At 31.3% G+C, this 18,886-nt stretch overlaps 1 protein-coding gene across 1 annotated transcript in view; it reads right to left on the bottom strand.

Moving 5' to 3' along the window:
* LOC143049053 (uncharacterized) overlaps nucleotides 1–3,724 on the bottom strand; it is a 124,805-nt gene extending 121,081 nt beyond the window's left edge. Inside the window, exon 1 of the mRNA XM_076222852.1 lies at nucleotides 3,557–3,724. The gene's annotated coding sequence lies outside the window, so the exon portion shown is untranslated. The remainder of the gene's footprint in view (nucleotides 1–3,556) is intronic.
* Nucleotides 3,725–18,886: the final 15,162 nt, after the last annotated feature.

Below are 18,886 nucleotides of genomic sequence, written 5' to 3'. Positions count from 1 at the left end.
ATAAAATATCTTAGAGCGCTGCGTTTGATGTATAATTGCATTTGTTTACATTCACAAGGAATAGGAAAAGGCCAAAACTGGTCCTTAGGGAACACCAGATGTTAGAATTTGGTCTAATTGAATACGACCAATAATGATTGTTTGTGTGCGGGATGTGATGAAATCCTTCAAAAACATTTACCGTTATATCGTGCGGACATATTTCGTTAAATGATAAAGCATTTTTTAAATATACTGCCAAAATTTATTCAAAGTAAGTTTGGATCATGATTTTTGTAATAGTTGTTATATGCTGTGAACTAGCTTTTAGAAACTGCAAGTCCTCTCCGATATGTACTTTGTGTCTTTTGTGTTTTGGCTTAGTTGTTTTGGTTCTTTATATCGACTTGATGGGTTTCGGGAGCCTGAAAACATTCCCGCCATATTCAAAAGGATGCTGTGCCTAATTTCCATTTATATAATGTACAACTAAAACACCAATTTCGACACTTCTTTATTCGCATTTTTGTATTTAAACGGGAGCCTCGTTCTTATGCAACGAAGTAAAAATCGTTCTCTTGTTATTGTATGTTAGTGAGAAGAATCATGATTCTGTGAAAACCATATATTTATGAAGGTCGTTTAGGATGGTAGTTTTTGACGACCTTGACACGGTCGGTACAAAGGTCGTAGTTGCTTGCTTACTTCAACATTATTTAGTCTTTGCTGGAGAGTTGTCTCATTGGCACTAATAACACATTTTTTTATTTATATATGATAAATTGTACCGGTTCTTAGTAGCATTACCCGTTGTCTCCTTATTTTATGTAAAACGAGAGCCTCGTTTTTATGTTTAGGAATGAGAATCCTTCTCTAGTTATTCTATGTGAGTGATCTCAATCATGATTAATATGTGAAAATCATGTTGCTTTGTATTTATGAAGGTCGCATGGTGACTTATAGTTGCTTACTTGTACATCATTAGATCTCTGGTTGAGAGTTGTCTCATTGGTAATCATACTATATCTTTTAAATTATATATGTGAATACAAGTAGTTGTAAATCGCCTAACATGCACTTCTTGTTGTTCGTCTTATCAACAAATGTTGTCATGTATATATCTGAACATTATTGCCCTTAGTCTACACTTTTGACAGTTCTTTAATTTAGTTAGTCTTATTTAATGTAAAATGGGAGTCTCGTTTATATATACGCTTAAGAATAAGAATTCTAGTTATTTCATGAGAGTGATACCAATGAATCGTGTGAGAATGATATCATATGGAACGCCATAAGTGCCTTATATGTACTTATTTCTATATATGCACATATTGTGTATATATGCACATATTGAACATACCTTTTCTATATATGCACATACTCTGTCTATACATGTACATGTTTTGTCTATATGTACATATTTTGTATATATATATGCGCATACTTTACCTTTATACTTTGTCTATATATGTACGTACTTTGTCTAGTATATGAACATACTTAGTCTATATATGTACATGCTTTGTCTATTATATGTACATGCTTTGTCTATATATGCACACATTGTCTATATATGCACATATTTAACATACTTTTTCTATATATGCACATACTTTCTCTTTTATATGTACATACTTTGTCTATAGATGCCGTGACATACTTTGTCTATACATGCACATACTTTGTTTATATAAGCACATACTTTGTCTATTATAATCACATACTTTGTCTATATATGCACATACTTTGTCTATATATGTACATACTTTGTCTGTATATGTACATTTGATACTTTGTCTATAGATGCACATACTTTGTCTATATATGCACATACTTTGTCTGTATATGTACATTTGATACTTTGTCTATAGATGCACATACTTTGTCTATATATTTACATACTTTGTCTATAGATGCACATACTTTGTCTATATATGCACATACTTTTTTTTATACTTTTTCTATATATGCTTTTACTTTTCCTTTATACTTTTTCTATATATGCACACACTTTTCCTTTAATTTTTTTGTTCATACTTTTTGTTATAATACTTTTTCCATACTTTTCCTTAAGGATGTACTTAGGTGAGGTTAGGTGAAAATAAATAAATTAAGAAGTTAAAATTGATACTATAAGCTGGTAGAGCACTCTTTAAGGATAAAAATAAGCTAAAAATATTGATAGTCATGGACCTCCTTTTTGAAATATTTGAGATTTAAAACATGGCGGGAAAAGGCTGACTCGGACTTTTACCTTTTATTTGCATTGATATTATTTGAGTCTCAAAACTAAAGAAAGAAAATCAAGAATCTTCTAAAATTTTGGTGAATGACCTTTCATGAGCTAATAAATCTTATATTAAAAAATAAATGAGTGTTATGGGGCAAAATATTTTACATCGTATTGTATGGAAAAACACCAAGAAGTTCGAACTTTTGACACAAATTCCAAAACCTCACCTAAGTACATCCTTAAGTTTACACTTTTTCTGTATACTTTTTTCTATATATGCACATGGTTTTTTTAATTGATCATAACCCCCACCCTAATTTACGGTATGACGTTACATTGTGTTTTTAATTCCACCTTATGTTATAGTGCTGTATTTTGATTGGATGAGAACCATGGTATTTTTCACCAATTTCTGTATATTGAGATTTTCTTTTCTCTGCCGGGGTGTTTTCCATTAGGGAATTCCATATACCGGGGTATTTGCTAGCAATACCATGGCAGATGGGAAATACCCTAGCAAATACCATGGCAGATGGGGAATACCATGTCAAAAAATAACTCAATGAATTATTTCTATTCTAATATGACAAATTCATGGTCATTCTAAATATATGGTTCCAGATGAAATATTTAGGATGAAAAGCAACATTATTGAATTTGGACCGAATGACGCAAAAATTTCCGGGAATGACGTCATAAATAAAACTCAATGTAAACGAATTGTCAACCGGTCACATAAAACTGGAATCCACTTGTATTACGCCTCACTGAAACTGATAAACAAAGTGTAGTAGTCAGCCGAGAACCAGCTTATTATCATAAAAAGGGAGATATATATACAGTCAGTCACTGTACATAAAAACAATGATAAGAAATTATTATAAGGTCAATGCAATTTGACTGCGCAAATAGCACAGCTGCAGTGTATACAAAAATTATACATTCAAGTCGAAATTTCATATGATACCTGATTATAATAAACTTTCTGAGGTGGAACATTCGGTGGAATTAAACAATTATATCATGCTTACAAGGGGTATTTGCAAAACATACCGGTTTCGAGGTAGTCAAATTTCCCTCGCCTAACGGCTCTGGAAATTTGTACCTCTCAACCGGTATTTTTGGCAAATATCCCTTGTAAGCATGATATATTTGTATATAGTATTACATGTATTGTATTCAGTGTCTAGGGTTATTTTAGGAGATTTTCAGAGCAACCCTTCTATTTTAATACAAGTCCACTAAGGAAAACAACTAGTTTTATAACAGGCATATTATTTCTTTTTAATTTAATTTGCATTTATTAATTTCATTTAATAATCACAAACAAATAATAAATCTTACCTTCAGTCTCACAGTATTAAAACTTAGTTTACTGCTTTCGATGTTTTACACTGTGGTGTTGGTGTCTTTAGTGTGTATTTTCAATATCCCTAACATAGATGACAGTCCTCACATTCCTAAGATTAGCCCGTCTCTGAAATGGTTATAAACGATGTCAATCACCAAGGAAAATATGACTGCTGGTCAATTCGGTTGAATTTTTAAAAAAATTGATTTGTTATTGAGCAGCACTTTAAATTTAAATAAAGAAGGATGATATAAGTGGTTAATAAACTATCATAGATACCAGGATTTAAACTTTCTGTTACACGTTTTATCTTACTATTTAGAAGAAATATTAAAGGACATCTAGAAATATATAATTTTGTCCAATACGTCCTTCTATTTTGATCATGAATTTACGGAAATTGCACCATACGAATATTTGACGACCACGTAAACATAAAAGAACAAGTGATATGCCTTCGAATGGTATATGATTAAGTTGTATGTAAGGTGGGTGCAACGTATTGTATAATTGTTTATACTAGACATTTAGAATAGATTTTATAAATCTGTTAAGCAACAATAACTGTTATACATAAAGCAAAGAAAATAGATAAACACATTTTCTAAATTGGCTAGAGGTATAGGGGGAGGGTTGAGATCTCACAAACATGTTTAACCCCGCCGCATTTTTGCGCCTGTCCCAAGTCAGGAGCCTCTGGCCTTTGTTAGTCTTGTATTATTTTAATTTTAGTTTCTTGTGTACAATTTGGAAATTAGTATGGCGTTCTTTATCACTGAACTAGTATATATTTGTTTAGGGGCCAGTTGAAGGACGCCTCCGGGTGCGGGAATTTCTCGCTACATTGAAGACCTGTTGATGACCTTCTGCTGTTGTTTTTTTCTATGGTCGGGTTGTTGTCTCTTGGGCACATTCTCCATTTCCATTCTCAATTTTACATAAAGCAAAAAAAAAAATGAAAAACACAGAACAGTTACATAAATTAAGGAAATAAAAATAAGCATCTTATATAAGAACAAATCGTAATTATGATATTTATTGAATCTTCCCGATATAAAAAAAATATACAAATCTGATTATCAATAATTGTGTGTTTTTTGTAATTAAAGAATTAGACAAATATAAGTTTTTACCTTCGGCAGGCACATTTACTTCGTTTCAAACCAATTTATTCTGTCTGTTCTCACACAATTATTACTTGTTTCATAACACCTCTTGAAATTATTATCAAAAATTAAATAATTGTTGATGAATAGCAATTGGAAAATGATCAATACATCCCAGAAGGTGCAAATAATTTTGTTTTGAATTGGTTTACCGTGTTCATATCAATATTTTATCGATAATTAAATCCCTCGACTACGCCTCAGGCATTACCTGGTCATAACATATGATCAAATGTTAAATTCGGTTAAGGTCAGAACTTCTGGTGCGAGTAGTATCATTGGCATTAAACCATATCTTTTTTATTTTTATATTTGCGCTTCTCTTTTCATTGACAAGAAATAGTGGTATAAATGCGTGATATTACCACTGTATTGAACTGAATGAATATAAAAAAGAAGATGTGGTATGATTGCCAATGGGACAACCGTCCACAAGAGACCAAAATGACACCAAAATTAACAACTATAGGTCACAGGACGGTCTTCAACAATGAGCAAAGCCCATACCGCATAGTCAGCTATAAAAGGCCCCGAAATGACAATGTTGTAACAATTCAAACAGGAAAACTAACGGCCTTATTTATATACAAAAAAATGAACAAAAAACAATTATGTAACACAGCCACAAGCGACAACCACTGAATTTCAGGCTCCTGACTTGGGACAGGCACATACATACACACTTGACAAAGACATGGCTGTCAACATGAGTTTGACAGTTATCGAATACATTTCTTTCACGGTCAAATCTAAGAAGGCTAAAACTTTGATATTATTTTCATATACTCATCATAATGTTGAACTATTATGACAGACTACTTATCCTGTCATATCACGTCAGTCTTGTAATCATTGGCTGTCGTTTGTTGCTGTATATCATACTTGGGTTTTTTTAATATACTTTTTTGTGCATAAATCAGGCTATTGATTCCGTCGTTTAAATTATCACACATTGTTTGTTTAATTTTCGGTGCCTTTATATAATAGCTTCATAAGCGGTATTGCTTTTGATCAATGTTGAAGGTCGTACCTGGCGGTTTATATATATTGCTAACGTCTTTGCCATTTGGTCTGTGATGGATAGTTTTCACACTGGCAATCATACCAAATCTTCTTGTACAAAATGTAATATGTAATTACTGTATTTGACTTTTTTCGATACGTCAAAGAATTTCTGGGGTACGCATTCCTAAAGGTGAAAAATTTTCGTCCTCTAGTAATGCTTACCCCAAAAAATCCTTGCCCCCCCCTCTTTGTAGTCCGACCTACGACATACATATTTTTATATCATTGTCCATAATCCCTTGCCATACAGAACTACCGGGGCAATGGGTTTGAACAAGTGGGTGACCCAAATGCGTATTATAACTGTGGACTTTTTTTTCGAGTTACAGACGTTTCATGCTATTTACAAAATCTTAAATATGAGTTGGAAATCTACAATCTATAGTAAAAATTTGGTATTGGGATATATAAATCTTTTACTTTGTAGTAATCTTTTTTTCAAAAAAAAAAGTCATAAACTTTGATTCGTCTAATTTTAAATAAATTAGATAGAATACTGACATGGCATTCGATTATATCGCAAAACTTGACCACAGTTACATAGTTTTATATCATTAGTGTCTCGATATGAATGACGGCCGTGCAGTTGCATAGTAATTATTTATGAGTGGTATGCAATAAGGAACTTTACAATGACAGTGTTTATTTTAAGACCCCATTTGCTTTTAATATACTTAGCATAAAATACAATGTAATGAAAAAGAAGAAACCTATTTTAAATAAAAACTTACTAAAACTCTGATTTCTGGATCTGCGATAAGAAAGATAACATTTCAAATATTTTAATCCAAGTGCACATAAGGAAAATAAATAGTTTTATCAACAGGCATTAAAACTTAGTTTACTCCTTTCGATTTTTTACACGTTTAAATAGTTATTGACCAAGCAAGTCAGTATATTGGATTTTACGGAAGCGTATTAGGGACATAGAAAAAATAAAATTGGCAGTGAACTTTTTTTTCAAAGTCGATATTTTGACATTTCAAATCTCAAAATTTCGACTTTAATTCGAAATTTTAACTTTTCTTATCTTGAAATTTTGACTTTCTAAAATCTTGAAATTTCGACCTTTTTTAAAACTTGAAATTTCGACTTTTTCTAAACTCGAAATTTTGACTTCTTTTAAACTCAAAATTTCGACTTCTTTTAAACTCAAAATTTCGACTTTTTTTAAACTCGAAATTTCGACTTTTTCTAAACTCGAAATTTCGACTTTTTCTAAACTCGAAATTTCGACTTCTTTTAAACTCAAAATTTCGACTTCTTTTAAACTCAAAATTTCGACTTGTTTTAAACTCAAAATTTCGACTTTTTTAAAACTTAAAATTTCGACTTTTCCTCAGTATTTATACGTTTGCGATTACCACATTCACAGTCATTTATATCAACGAGGCGGAGAGTCATTTACATCATAAACTTCATACTATAAAAAAGAAGATGTGGTATGATTGCCAATGAGACAACTATCCACAAAAGATTCACAAGCATATTTTAATAAACTAAAACATTTTAAAGAGGTTATTTTAGATAGAAAATATTGTTCTTGCCAAAGAATAAATAAAATATGTTTCACGTTCAAATACATATTTCAAGTCTGGACTTCAGATATGTGTATCAAGTAACCCCGCTATTCCGACACACCTATATTACGACATACTTTTATTCAACAGTCTAATATATAAAAACAAGGGTTAATAGTTGTGTTATAAGAATGCAAACTTCCAAAACTAGAAAACTGGGGCAGCTCATTGGTCGTTCTGAATATGCATGGCATTTTAGGTTACTTGATTTACCATTGTTTAAACAAGGCAAAGTCAGTGACTTGCTATTGGTATACCAAACAGGCCTTTGCAACTGTGATGCTAAATGTCCTCAGGTCTGACGATCCTATGACAGGAGATTTCAACAGTCGAAATTTTGAGATCAAAGTCGAAATTTCGATTTAAAAAAAAAAGTCGAAATTTTGTGTTTATTAAAATAAGTTGAAATTTCGAGTTTAAAATAAGTCGAAATTTCGAGTTTTAAAAAAAGTCCAAATTTTGAGTTTAAAATAAGTTGAAATTTCGAGTTTAAAATAAGTCGAAATTTCGAGTTTTAAAAAAGTCGAAATTTTGAGTTTAAAATAAGTCGAAATTTTGAGTTTAAAATAAGTTGAAATTTCGAGTTTAGAATAAGTCGAAATTTTGAGTTTAAAATAAGTTGAAATTTCGAGTTTAGAATAAGTCGAAATTTCGAGTTTTAAAAAAGTCGAAATTTTGAGTTTAAAATAAGTTGAAATTTCGAGTTTTAGATAAGTCGAAATTTCGAGTTTAAAGATATGAAGACATTTCGAGTTTTAAAAAAGTCAAAATTTCGAGTTTAAAGTGGAAATTTTGACTTTTTATAAGTTGCAATTTCGAGTTTGAAAAAAGTCAAAATTTCGACTTTTTGAAAAGTCGAAATTTCAAGATTTTAGAAGGTCAAATTTTCAAGTTTAAGTCAAAATTTCGAGTTTAAAATAAGTCGAAATTTCGAGTTTTAAAAAAAGTCAAAATTTTTAGTTTAAAATAAGTTGAAATTTCGAGTTTAAAATAAGTCGAAATTTCGAGTTTTAAAAAAGTCGAAATTTTGAGTTTAAAATAAGTCGAAATTTTGAGTTTAAAATAAGTTGAAATTTCGAGTTTAGAATAAGTCGAAATTTTGAGTTTAAAATAAGTTGAAATTTCGAGTTTAGAATAAGTCGAAATTTCGAGTTTTAAAAAAGTCGAAATTTTGAGTTTAAAATAAGTTGAAATTTCGAGTTTTAGATAAGTCGAAATTTCGAGTTTAAAGATATGAAGACATTTCGAGTTTTAAAAAAGTCAAAATTTCGAGTTTAAAGTGGAAATTTTGACTTTTTATAAGTTGCAATTTCGAGTTTGAAAAAAGTCAAAATTTCGACTTTTTGAAAAGTCGAAATTTCAAGATTTTAGAAGGTCAAATTTTCAAGTTTAAGTCAAAATTTCGAGTTTAAAATAAGTCGAAATTTCGAGTTTTAAAAAAAGTCAAAATTTTTAGTTTAAAATAAGTTGAAATTTCGAGTTTAAAATAAGTCGAAATTTCGAGTTTTAAAAAAGTCGAAATTTTGAGTTTAAAATAAGTCGAAATTTTGAGTTTAAAATAAGTTGAAATTTCGAGTTTAGAATAAGTCGAAATTTTGAGTTTAAAATAAGTTGAAATTTCGAGTTTAGAATAAGTCGAAATTTCGAGTTTTAAAAAAGTCGAAATTTTGAGTTTAAAATAAGTTGAAATTTCGAGTTTTAGATAAGTCGAAATTTCGAGTTTAAAGATATGTCGACATTTCGAGTTTTAAAAAAGTCAAAATTTCGAGTTTAAAGTGGAAATTTTTTACTTTTTATAAGTTGAAATTTCGAGTTTGAAAAAAGTCAAAATTTCTACTTTTTGAAAAGTCGAAATTTCAAGATTTTAGAAGGTCAAATTTTCAAGTTTAAGTCAAAATTTCGAGTTTAAAATAAGTCGAAATTTCGAGTTTTAAAAAAAGTCAAAATTTTTAGTTTAAAATAAGTTGAAATTTCGAGTTTAAAATAAGTCGAAATTTCGAGTTTTAAAAAAGTCGAAATCTTGAGTTTAAAATAAGTCGAAATTTTGAGTTTAAAATAAGTTGAAATTTCGAGTTTAGAATAAGTCGAAATTTTGAGTTTAAAATAAGTCAAAATTTCGAGTTTAAAGTGGAAATTTTGACTTTTTATAAGTTGAAATTTCGAGTTTGAAAAAAGTCAAAATTTCTACTTTTTGAAAAGTCGAAATTTCAAGATTTTAGAAGGTCAAATTTTCAAGTTTAAGTCAAAATTTCGGGATTTGAAAAGTCAAAATTTCAAGTGAAAGTCAAAATTTCGAGATTTGAAAAGTCAAAATTTCGACTTTGAAAAAAAAGTTCACTGCCAATTTTTTTTTCTATGTCCCTAATACGCTTCCGTAGGATTTAATCTGCACGGCTCGAGCATGTAACACAATGTGGACAGATAGATTAAATTATAGAATATTTAAATGGTGTTACTAGCAGAAATGCTCTTAATAAGAGAAGAAATTCGTTGTTTTCGGATTATGTTTAAGTTTAAAGAATGGAATTTAGATTTGTATACTGATTTAAATAATGTATTGTGTAAACAAAATATTACGCAGATGGAAGAGGTTTTATTTGATGAATATATAGAAAACTGGCAAAATAGAATATTGACACAAGATGTTGGTAAAAAATTGAGGATTTAAAATTGTTTTTAAGACAGTTATGGAAGTGAATTATATTTATCTAAAAATTTATCGTATAGATATAGAATTATATTACGTCATAACACTTCCGGTATTTGATTTAGATGAGATAGTACTGCGCAACTGCAACCTCAATGTGTTGCTAACTTTGCTATCGAGCGGACGTGGTTTGTCTCGATGCGCAACCTCTAACTAAGATTTCATTAAAGATATATTAAGTCAATGTGATTGACTTGTACATATATTTTATTTATATTGTATAAAAGTATATGTCTTTATAAAAAGATTTTTTACGCAAGTAAAAATCTTATAATTATTTCGTTTGTGAAACCACAGGGGCTCGGTTAGCAGATTAAAATTTTGTAAATCAATGTTTTTAATTTATTTTTTATTATTTCCTGTCTATTTGCATTACTATATTAACGTATTTAACGTTGCCATCACTATTTCTTTGTTTTCTGCAATGTGCAGTTTACTATCCATAAGGGATCTAAGTCGCCATCTTGAATTGCCTTCCCTACTTTAGATAAAAAATAATTAAAAATATTAATAAATTACTATATACCTTACAACAGCCCTCATTTTATTCCGAAATTATTCTTCTATCACATGCATATTTTGATTTGTGGATTAACAGAACCCTTACGCAGTTTCAGTTGCATTCGTGTCAGAATATTCAAATTTCCCGGCGAAAGCAACGTATCATTCGGAAACTTCCAGGTTGATGCGTTTACTACAACGATAAATCCTTATAAACAGACGAGTGCTGTCCCCTGATTTATTATTACATATCGAGCGCAAAATTATTAACCATGTTTATAACGAATAGAACCTTTCTTCAAACGGGGTAACATAAATCATTGACTTTTTCGTTGACACATCAATAAAATGAAGAAGTTACTTAAAATATTGACACGTTCAATGAGATTTATAAGGTTTACTAACAGTACCAGGATATAAAAAAAGGGGGAGGGCCGGTTGGTAGGTCAACTTGGAGTAATACTTTGAAAAAGTATATTAACTTATCATACATGCATGTATGAAGTTCAATCAGTAGGCCCCTTTTCCATATACATACATACTCCTCTGATTATATAAGTGTTGTACTGCATAAATCTATGATTTGAAAAAATATCAGGACGATGTCAGAAGATCTCAGAAATTAATACAACCCGATAGTTTGGGACAATCATTTTCAAGGATAGGAGGATAATCTGATATTGAAACAATACATGCACTAACTGTTCAAAGACATTTTTGTTTGATATTTAATTTATATGAAGGATATCTTGGTGTGGCGTAGGTATGAAGTTAGGGGACAGCACTCGTCTGTTTATAAGGATTTATCGTTGTAGTAAACGCATCAACCTGGAAGTTTCCGAATGATACGTTGCTTTCGCCGGGAAATTTGAATATTCTGACACGAATGCAACTGAAACTGCGTAAGGGTTCTGTTAATCCACAAATCAAAATATGCATGTGATAGAAGAATAATTTCGGAATAAAATGAGGGCTGGTGTAAGGTATATAGTAATTTATTAATATTTTTAATTATTTTTTATCTAAAGTAGGGAAGGCAATACAAGATGGCGACTTAGATCCCTTTAGGTTTTTTCAGTATATGGATATGGATAGTAAACTGCACATTGCAGAAAACAAAGAAATAGTGATGGCAACGTTAAATACGTTAATATAGTAATGCAAATAGACAGGAAATAATAAAAAATAAATTAAAAACATTGATTTACAAAATTTTAATCTGCTAACCGAGCCCCTGTGTGTGAAACGAGACTATTTTATTACTTGACAAAGATGGCGGACGCCATGCTGCACAAGGAGAAAGGAGATAAAACTCCTAAATCTTCTTTTGAAGATGACTTATTAAGGTTGGACGAAGATGAAGTAGCATATGAAGGGAAGGGTAAAGGTCCCGCTAAAAGAAAATGCTCAAAACCTATTGTCAGTAAAAGTAGTAATTCTATGTCTTTATAGAATTACACTTTAACTTCAACTTAACCAAGGTAAGTATCGTTAAATTTGGTAAGTGCTTTTGCTAAATTTAGATGCGAAGTAGCTCCGTCGAGAAATGAAACAGGGCCGTATGAAAATAAAAATGTAGACGAAAGAGTGTGTTTTATGTGTAATAATAACATATAGAATACGAAAAACATGTAATATTATCATGCCCTTTATATGCAGATTTGCGCTTTTTGTCGAGCCTTCGACTTTGGTCGAAAAAGCGAGACATAGCAATGGCCTACATTCCGTCTGCGTCGTCGGTGTCGTCGGCGTCGTCCACAAATATTCACTCTGTGGTTAAAGTTTTTGAAATTTAATAACTTTCTTGAAATATCCTTGATTTCTACCAAGCTTGGACAGAAGCTTGTTTACGTTCATAAGATAGTATCCAGGAGTAAATTTTGTAAAAAAAAAATTGCATTTTTTTCCATATTTTACTTATAAATTGACTTAGTTTTTTTCTGCCAGGAAACATTACATTCACTCTGTGGTTGGTAAAGTTTTTAGAATTTTAATAACTTTCTTAAACTATCCTGGAATTGTACGAAACTTGGCCAGAAGCTTGTTTGTGATCAGAAGATAGTATCCAGAAGTAAATTTTGTAAAAATAAAATTCCATTTTTTCCATATTTTACTTATAAATGGACTAAGTTTTTTCTGCCAGGAAACATTACATTCACTCTGTGGTTGGTAAAGTTTTTAAAATTTTAATAACTTTCTTAAACTATCCTGGAATTGTACGAAACTTGGCCAGAAGCTTATTTATGATCAGAAGATAGTATCCAGAAGTAAACTATGTAAAAATAAAATTCCATTTTTCCCGTATTTTACTTATAAATGGACTTAGTTTTTATTCCAGTTAACATTACATACAGTCTGCAGTTAAAGTTTTTAAAACATTTTTTAGATTCTTAAACTTGCCTGGATTTTTACCAAACTTGGACAGAAGCTTCTGACAATCAAAGATAGTATCGAGAGGAATAATTTTATTGATTTTTTTCAGCATTTTTGTTGAGTGTCATGGTAATTAACAGCAAAAGTAGGCGAGACACTGGTTTCCGCGGAACCCTTACAAATCGAAGCTATGAAATATAATGTAAATTTTAATGATTAATTTTGTCTGATGATGACAAATTTGTGTATTTATTTAAACATATCAATTGTTATGATATAGTTGCCAAAACCTGCTTTGATATTTTAAGTAGAAGAAATACCTTTTTATATTCTTAAAATGAAATTATTTTAATAATCGTATGTATAATAAACTAGTTTGATATAGAAATTGTTTTACAGTCTCTCACAATTATTGTGTATATACTCTGTATATACTCTGTATGTACTGTATATTTATGTATTGCAAGTAGTGAGACTATAATAAAATATTTAATATTGAATATTGTGTATTTTAAAAAAAACTAACATAGAAGACAGTCCTTACATTTCTAAGATTAGCCCGTCTCTGAAATGGATTTAAATGAAATTTTTCAATCACCAAAGGTAATATGCCTGTTGATCAATTAATATGATGAAAAATATTGATTTGTTATTTGAGCAGCACTTTACATCAAAATAAAGTAGGATGATACTTATAAGTGGTAAATAAACACATCATAGATACCAGGATTTAAACTTTCTGTTACACATTTATCTTAAAAAGGCACATTAGTGACGTTCGAAAAAAAAATTAAAAAACAAAATAAAGTACGATTTTGAAGAGAACTGACGATCTGTCTTACAAACGTGATTAATGGTTACCCTATACTCTAATAAAAAAATAGGTAAAGGGAGTTAGCTGAATACAGATGTTGTTCTAAAGTTGATACCTTACATATCTTTATCGTTGATTTATTCAATCATTTATATTCTTTAAATCATCTATATCAACAGCTTCAAGTGTTGTGTACTGTTGTGTGTCTGTTTGTCTCTATTTTTAACCATGGCGTCATTTTATTTTTTTAATAAGAAACTGAGGATGGAAACGGGAGAGTGTGTCAAAGAGACAAAAACTCGACCAAAGATCATAAAACAGCTGAAGGCCACCAATTGGTCTGCAACACAACGAGAAATACAGCAACCGGATGCAGCCTCAAGCTGGCCCCTAAACAAAATGTGTACTAGTTTAATGGAAATGGTCGTCACACCAAACTCCAAATCACGTAAATGAACTAAAATTTTAACCACACAAGACTAACAAAAGCCAGAGACTCCTGACTTCGGACAGACGCAAAAATGCGGCGGGTCGGGTTAAACATGTATTGTGAGATATCAACCCTCTCCTATACCTCTAGCCAATATAAAATATAAACAAACACACAGAAATACGCAGAGTAAAACTCAGTTTACTTAGAATCCGATGTCATAATAGGTCACAAAAGAAACTAAGCAAAACGAGAATGATACAAGTTTTAAAAAAAAGGGACTTCTAGCAGTCACTGACATGCCAGACCTCAATTAATCTGATCTTCATCATATGAAAATCAAGCAAAATACTTCCCGTTAGTTGTTTAGTACCATACCATCATAAAATTATAATACGAGAAGAACATAATCCATATCATGCCAACAACTGCAAGGTTTTAGAATAAATTTGTTTATTTGCGTTGCAAAAACCCTATGAGTGAATTAGAATTAATACCAAAATATGAGTTTGTATGTCCCTTTTGTATATTTCGTGTCTGTTTTATATTTCAGTTACAGCTGACATTTTACAGTATGGTCCTCAAATATAAAACGAACTATACTGAAAGGGATTTTTGTAGTTAGTTTTTATGTGGACTGGTTTATACAGATATGAGGCCGTTAGTTTTTTTCTCGTTTTCTTATATTTGTCATTTCGGAGCCTTTTATAGCGTACTATAAGGAATGTGTTTTGTTCATTGTATAAGGCTGTACGGTTGTCTTCATCTGTTTACATCTATGCATTTTACTCTCTTGTGAAGAGATGTCTCGTTGGCAAAAATACCGGGACTCTAGTGGGTGTCTACTGCGGTACCTACGTGGCCGGTCCATCGAGAGCTACTGCGGGCCTGCAGCGGGTCTCTATTTCATAAAAAGTGTTTTACATTGGCAAAAAGGTGGGGGAGGGTATATATTCCGCCCTAAATACGCATCCAGTTATGTAAAAGAAGGGCATAAAAATGCAGAGTTTAATTGATTTTTTAAAAATATATGATATTATTTGTGTATATGTGTATGTAGAAAAGGTGTCAATAAAAGTCCGTTAAAAAGATTTAAAAAAATTACATAGGTGTCGTTTTTGTTTTGAATTTAAGCAAAATATTGCCAATAGATGCAGAATTGTCACATGTTAGTTTGTTTAATTGGTTTATTTTTTGTGTATATCAATCTGGATGTTATAGACCAAAACAAGAAAACGTCCGTTCACAAGCTGTTAAAAGGGCTTGCAATTCAATGGTGTCGTTTGTTATTATATATCATATTTGTATTTCGTTCATTGTTTTGTACTTAACTCAGGCCGTAAGTTTCCCGTTTGAGTTGTTTTACATTTGGCATGTAGAGTCTTTTCATAGCTGACTATGCAGCATTGGTCTTAATCATTTTTGAAGGTCGTCCGATGTCCTATAGTCGTTTGCGTCTTTGTCATTTGGTCTCTGGTTGAGATTTGTCTCATTGGTAATCATACCACGTCTTCTTATTTGTATAAGCATCTCCCTTTTGTACTTCAATGTATTGAGAGATATAAATTGAAGTATTGACAAATGTATACTAATTGCATACAGACAGACGGATCAGAAAGTGTACACACGTTAAAACTTGTCGCTGTCAAGCTGATTAGCAAATATGAAGTCATGCAGTAGTGTTGTTTCTGAGAAAAGTAACACAATTATAGTTAGACGATCGGACAGAAGAACAAATAAAGTGTTTTCAATATAGCTCTACTTCTAGACAAACAAGTACGCCAATATTGATACAGTTACGCCGTATGAAAGGTAATGCAACTTATCTATTGATAAAGACATCCGTGAATATTATACTCTAATACTAGCTGCTGTACTTCCTATGAAATGTTATACTACAACTTCATTTTCAGTCGACTGAGACAATTGTGACATGAAATTGCACAAAACAGCTCAAACTATAGAACAAGAAGTACTCCTTATAATCTAAATTTAAAAGATGATTATCTTTTGAATGTAAAAAGAAAAACAATCCAAGTACGTCTGGGCCTTTTAAAGCTGACAGGTTTTGTCATTGTTGAAGGTTATACGGATGTTAATTAATGGTATCACCTCACAATTTATAGTTGGTTCGCATTTTGCCATGTTAGGGCCTTTGCAATAATGTTGGCTATACTCTTTCGGTACATGAAGCAATTTAAAACTAATGTCGGACGGAGCTGCGCCTGAATACTTCTATTAGATTTTTCTGTTTTGCAATTACATCTGACAAAGTAATCTTATGAATTTATATGATAAGTATCAACACTTTGGAAAACACCTTCAAATACATAATTTTTTCTGCACTTCCGAAAAGACGCAAAAATATGGTCCATTTCTTTATTTCGCATATATCAATCTAAATCCGGAAAATGATAATTTGGTTTAACCTTAAACTTCAGCATGTAGATGACATGGATCAAGGGAACGTTTTACAAAAAAAACCCGGTTAAGTTATGACTTTTTGTTCAAAAGTATTGTTACTTACTTTAAAGTCATTATTTATGAATTTTCGGGAATTTTCTTCCAAATATGCAAATTTCGAACCAAATTATCTCAAAAAGTAAGTCATGAAGGTACTTTTTTCTTTTCATATTTGGAAAGTACCAATAAAATTGACCCAATATCAAAATTTTAGGAAAAAATCAACGAGGGATCTCTACTGTATCGTATGCCCTTTACAAACCCGGTAAAATGAATAAGATTTATTGTTTTCATAATTATTATTGTTGTGATAAACAGTTCACTGGTTCATAAATGTTCAGTCTGTGATAGTCAATGTTTACAGAATATTCTTACGTACATATGTACAGAAAACTAATGACGCAGTAATATTCTCACGTACATATGTACAGCAAACTAATGACGCAGTACTAATCTTACGTACATATGTACAGCAAACTAATGACGCAGTACTATTCTAGCGTACATATGTAAAGCAAACTATTGTCGAAATACTAATCTAACGTACATATGTACAGCAAACTAATGACGCAGTACTATTCTCACGTACAGATGAACAGCAAACTAATGACGAAGTACTATTCTCACATACAGATGAACAGCAAACTAATGACGCAGTACTATTCTCACGTACAGATGAACAGCAAACTAATGACGCAGTACTATTCTCACGTACAGATGTACAGCAAACTAATGACGCAGTACTATTCTCACGTACAGATGTACAGCAAACTAATGACGCAGTACTATTCTCACGTACAGATGTACAGCAAACTAACGACGCAGTACTATTCTCACGTACATATGTACAGCAAACTAACGACGCAGTACTATTCTCACGTACATATGTACAGCAAACTAATGACGCAGTACTATTCTCACGTACAATGTACAGCAAACTAATGACGCAGTACTAATCTTACGTACATATGTTTAGCAAACTAATGACGCAGTTCTAATCTTACATACATATGTACAGCAAACTAATGACGCAGTAATATTCTTACGTACATATGTACAGCAAACTAATGACGCAGTACTATTCTAACGTACATGTGTACAGCAAACTAATGGCGCAATACTATTCTCACGTACATATGTACAGCAAACAGTCTTGCTGATCATTTTTGTGATTTAAAGTGTTTATTTTTCTATTATAATTTAAATCATATGAGGCATACCAGAAAAAAATGGTTCTCTCTAAAGTTATCATAGTTTTCATGATAATAGGCAAAAATGAAGAAAATAAATGTGTCATTTATGAGCCATAAATCCTATACGATTTTGTCTTACAGTTTTGACATATATGGACAATTGGTATGGCTCATTATTCTGAACATATTTGTTCCTTTTAGATTTTCTCTGTTTATAAATATTAAAAAAAATAATAGACAAAACTTTCATTTTACCCTTATGTTCTATTTTTATCTGTCAGCCATGTTAGTTTTAACTAGATACCGTAATGACCATTTTGGTCATGTTGAATTGACTTATTTGTAGATCTTACTTTTCTGAACAACTGTGCTGTTTACAGTTTATCTCTATCTATTATGATAATTAAAATAATGTATAAAAACTGCAAAATTTCTTTAAAATTACCAATTCCCAAGCATCTACCCATCAACAGATTGTCTGATGCATCTGAACTTTTTTTCTAGCAGATAGAATTTGACCTGGTGAACATTTTTTCCCCATGTCAGATTTGCTCTAAATGCTTTAGTTTCAGAGCTACATGTATAAGCCAAAAACTGCATTTCCCCCTATGTTCTAATTTTATCCATCGCGTCCATTTTGGTTGATGGGAGGGGTCTTCAGATATAACCAAGTTTGGTTTCGTTTGGCCCCATTTCTTCAGAGGAAAAGATTTTTGTAATAGTAAACGGACGACGGACGCCAAGTGATGAGATAAGCTCACTTGGCCCTTTTGGCCCAGGAGAGCTAAAAAAAAAAAGGGACACTTTGCACACATCTTAGTACCGATTTAAGATTACTCTCAGATTTTGTCGATGCGTTCGACTTCAATCTAAATATCTAGTAAACAAGAAATACCAGTCTTCATTTTTAAGTTATCGTTATTGACCAAGCAAGTCTGTATATATGATGATTTAATCTGCACGGCTCAGGTGAACCGGGTTAACCCAATTATAATATTAACGACGGGGGTGGGGGCGAATACGTCGTCCAC

The sequence above is a fragment of the Mytilus galloprovincialis genome, chromosome 1, assembly GCF_965363235.1.
Source record: "Mytilus galloprovincialis chromosome 1, xbMytGall1.hap1.1, whole genome shotgun sequence".
Lineage (NCBI taxonomy): Eukaryota > Metazoa > Mollusca > Bivalvia > Mytilida > Mytilidae > Mytilus > Mytilus galloprovincialis.
The sequence above is the reverse complement of the archived record's forward strand: the minus strand, read 5'-3'. Positions and strand labels throughout refer to the sequence as shown.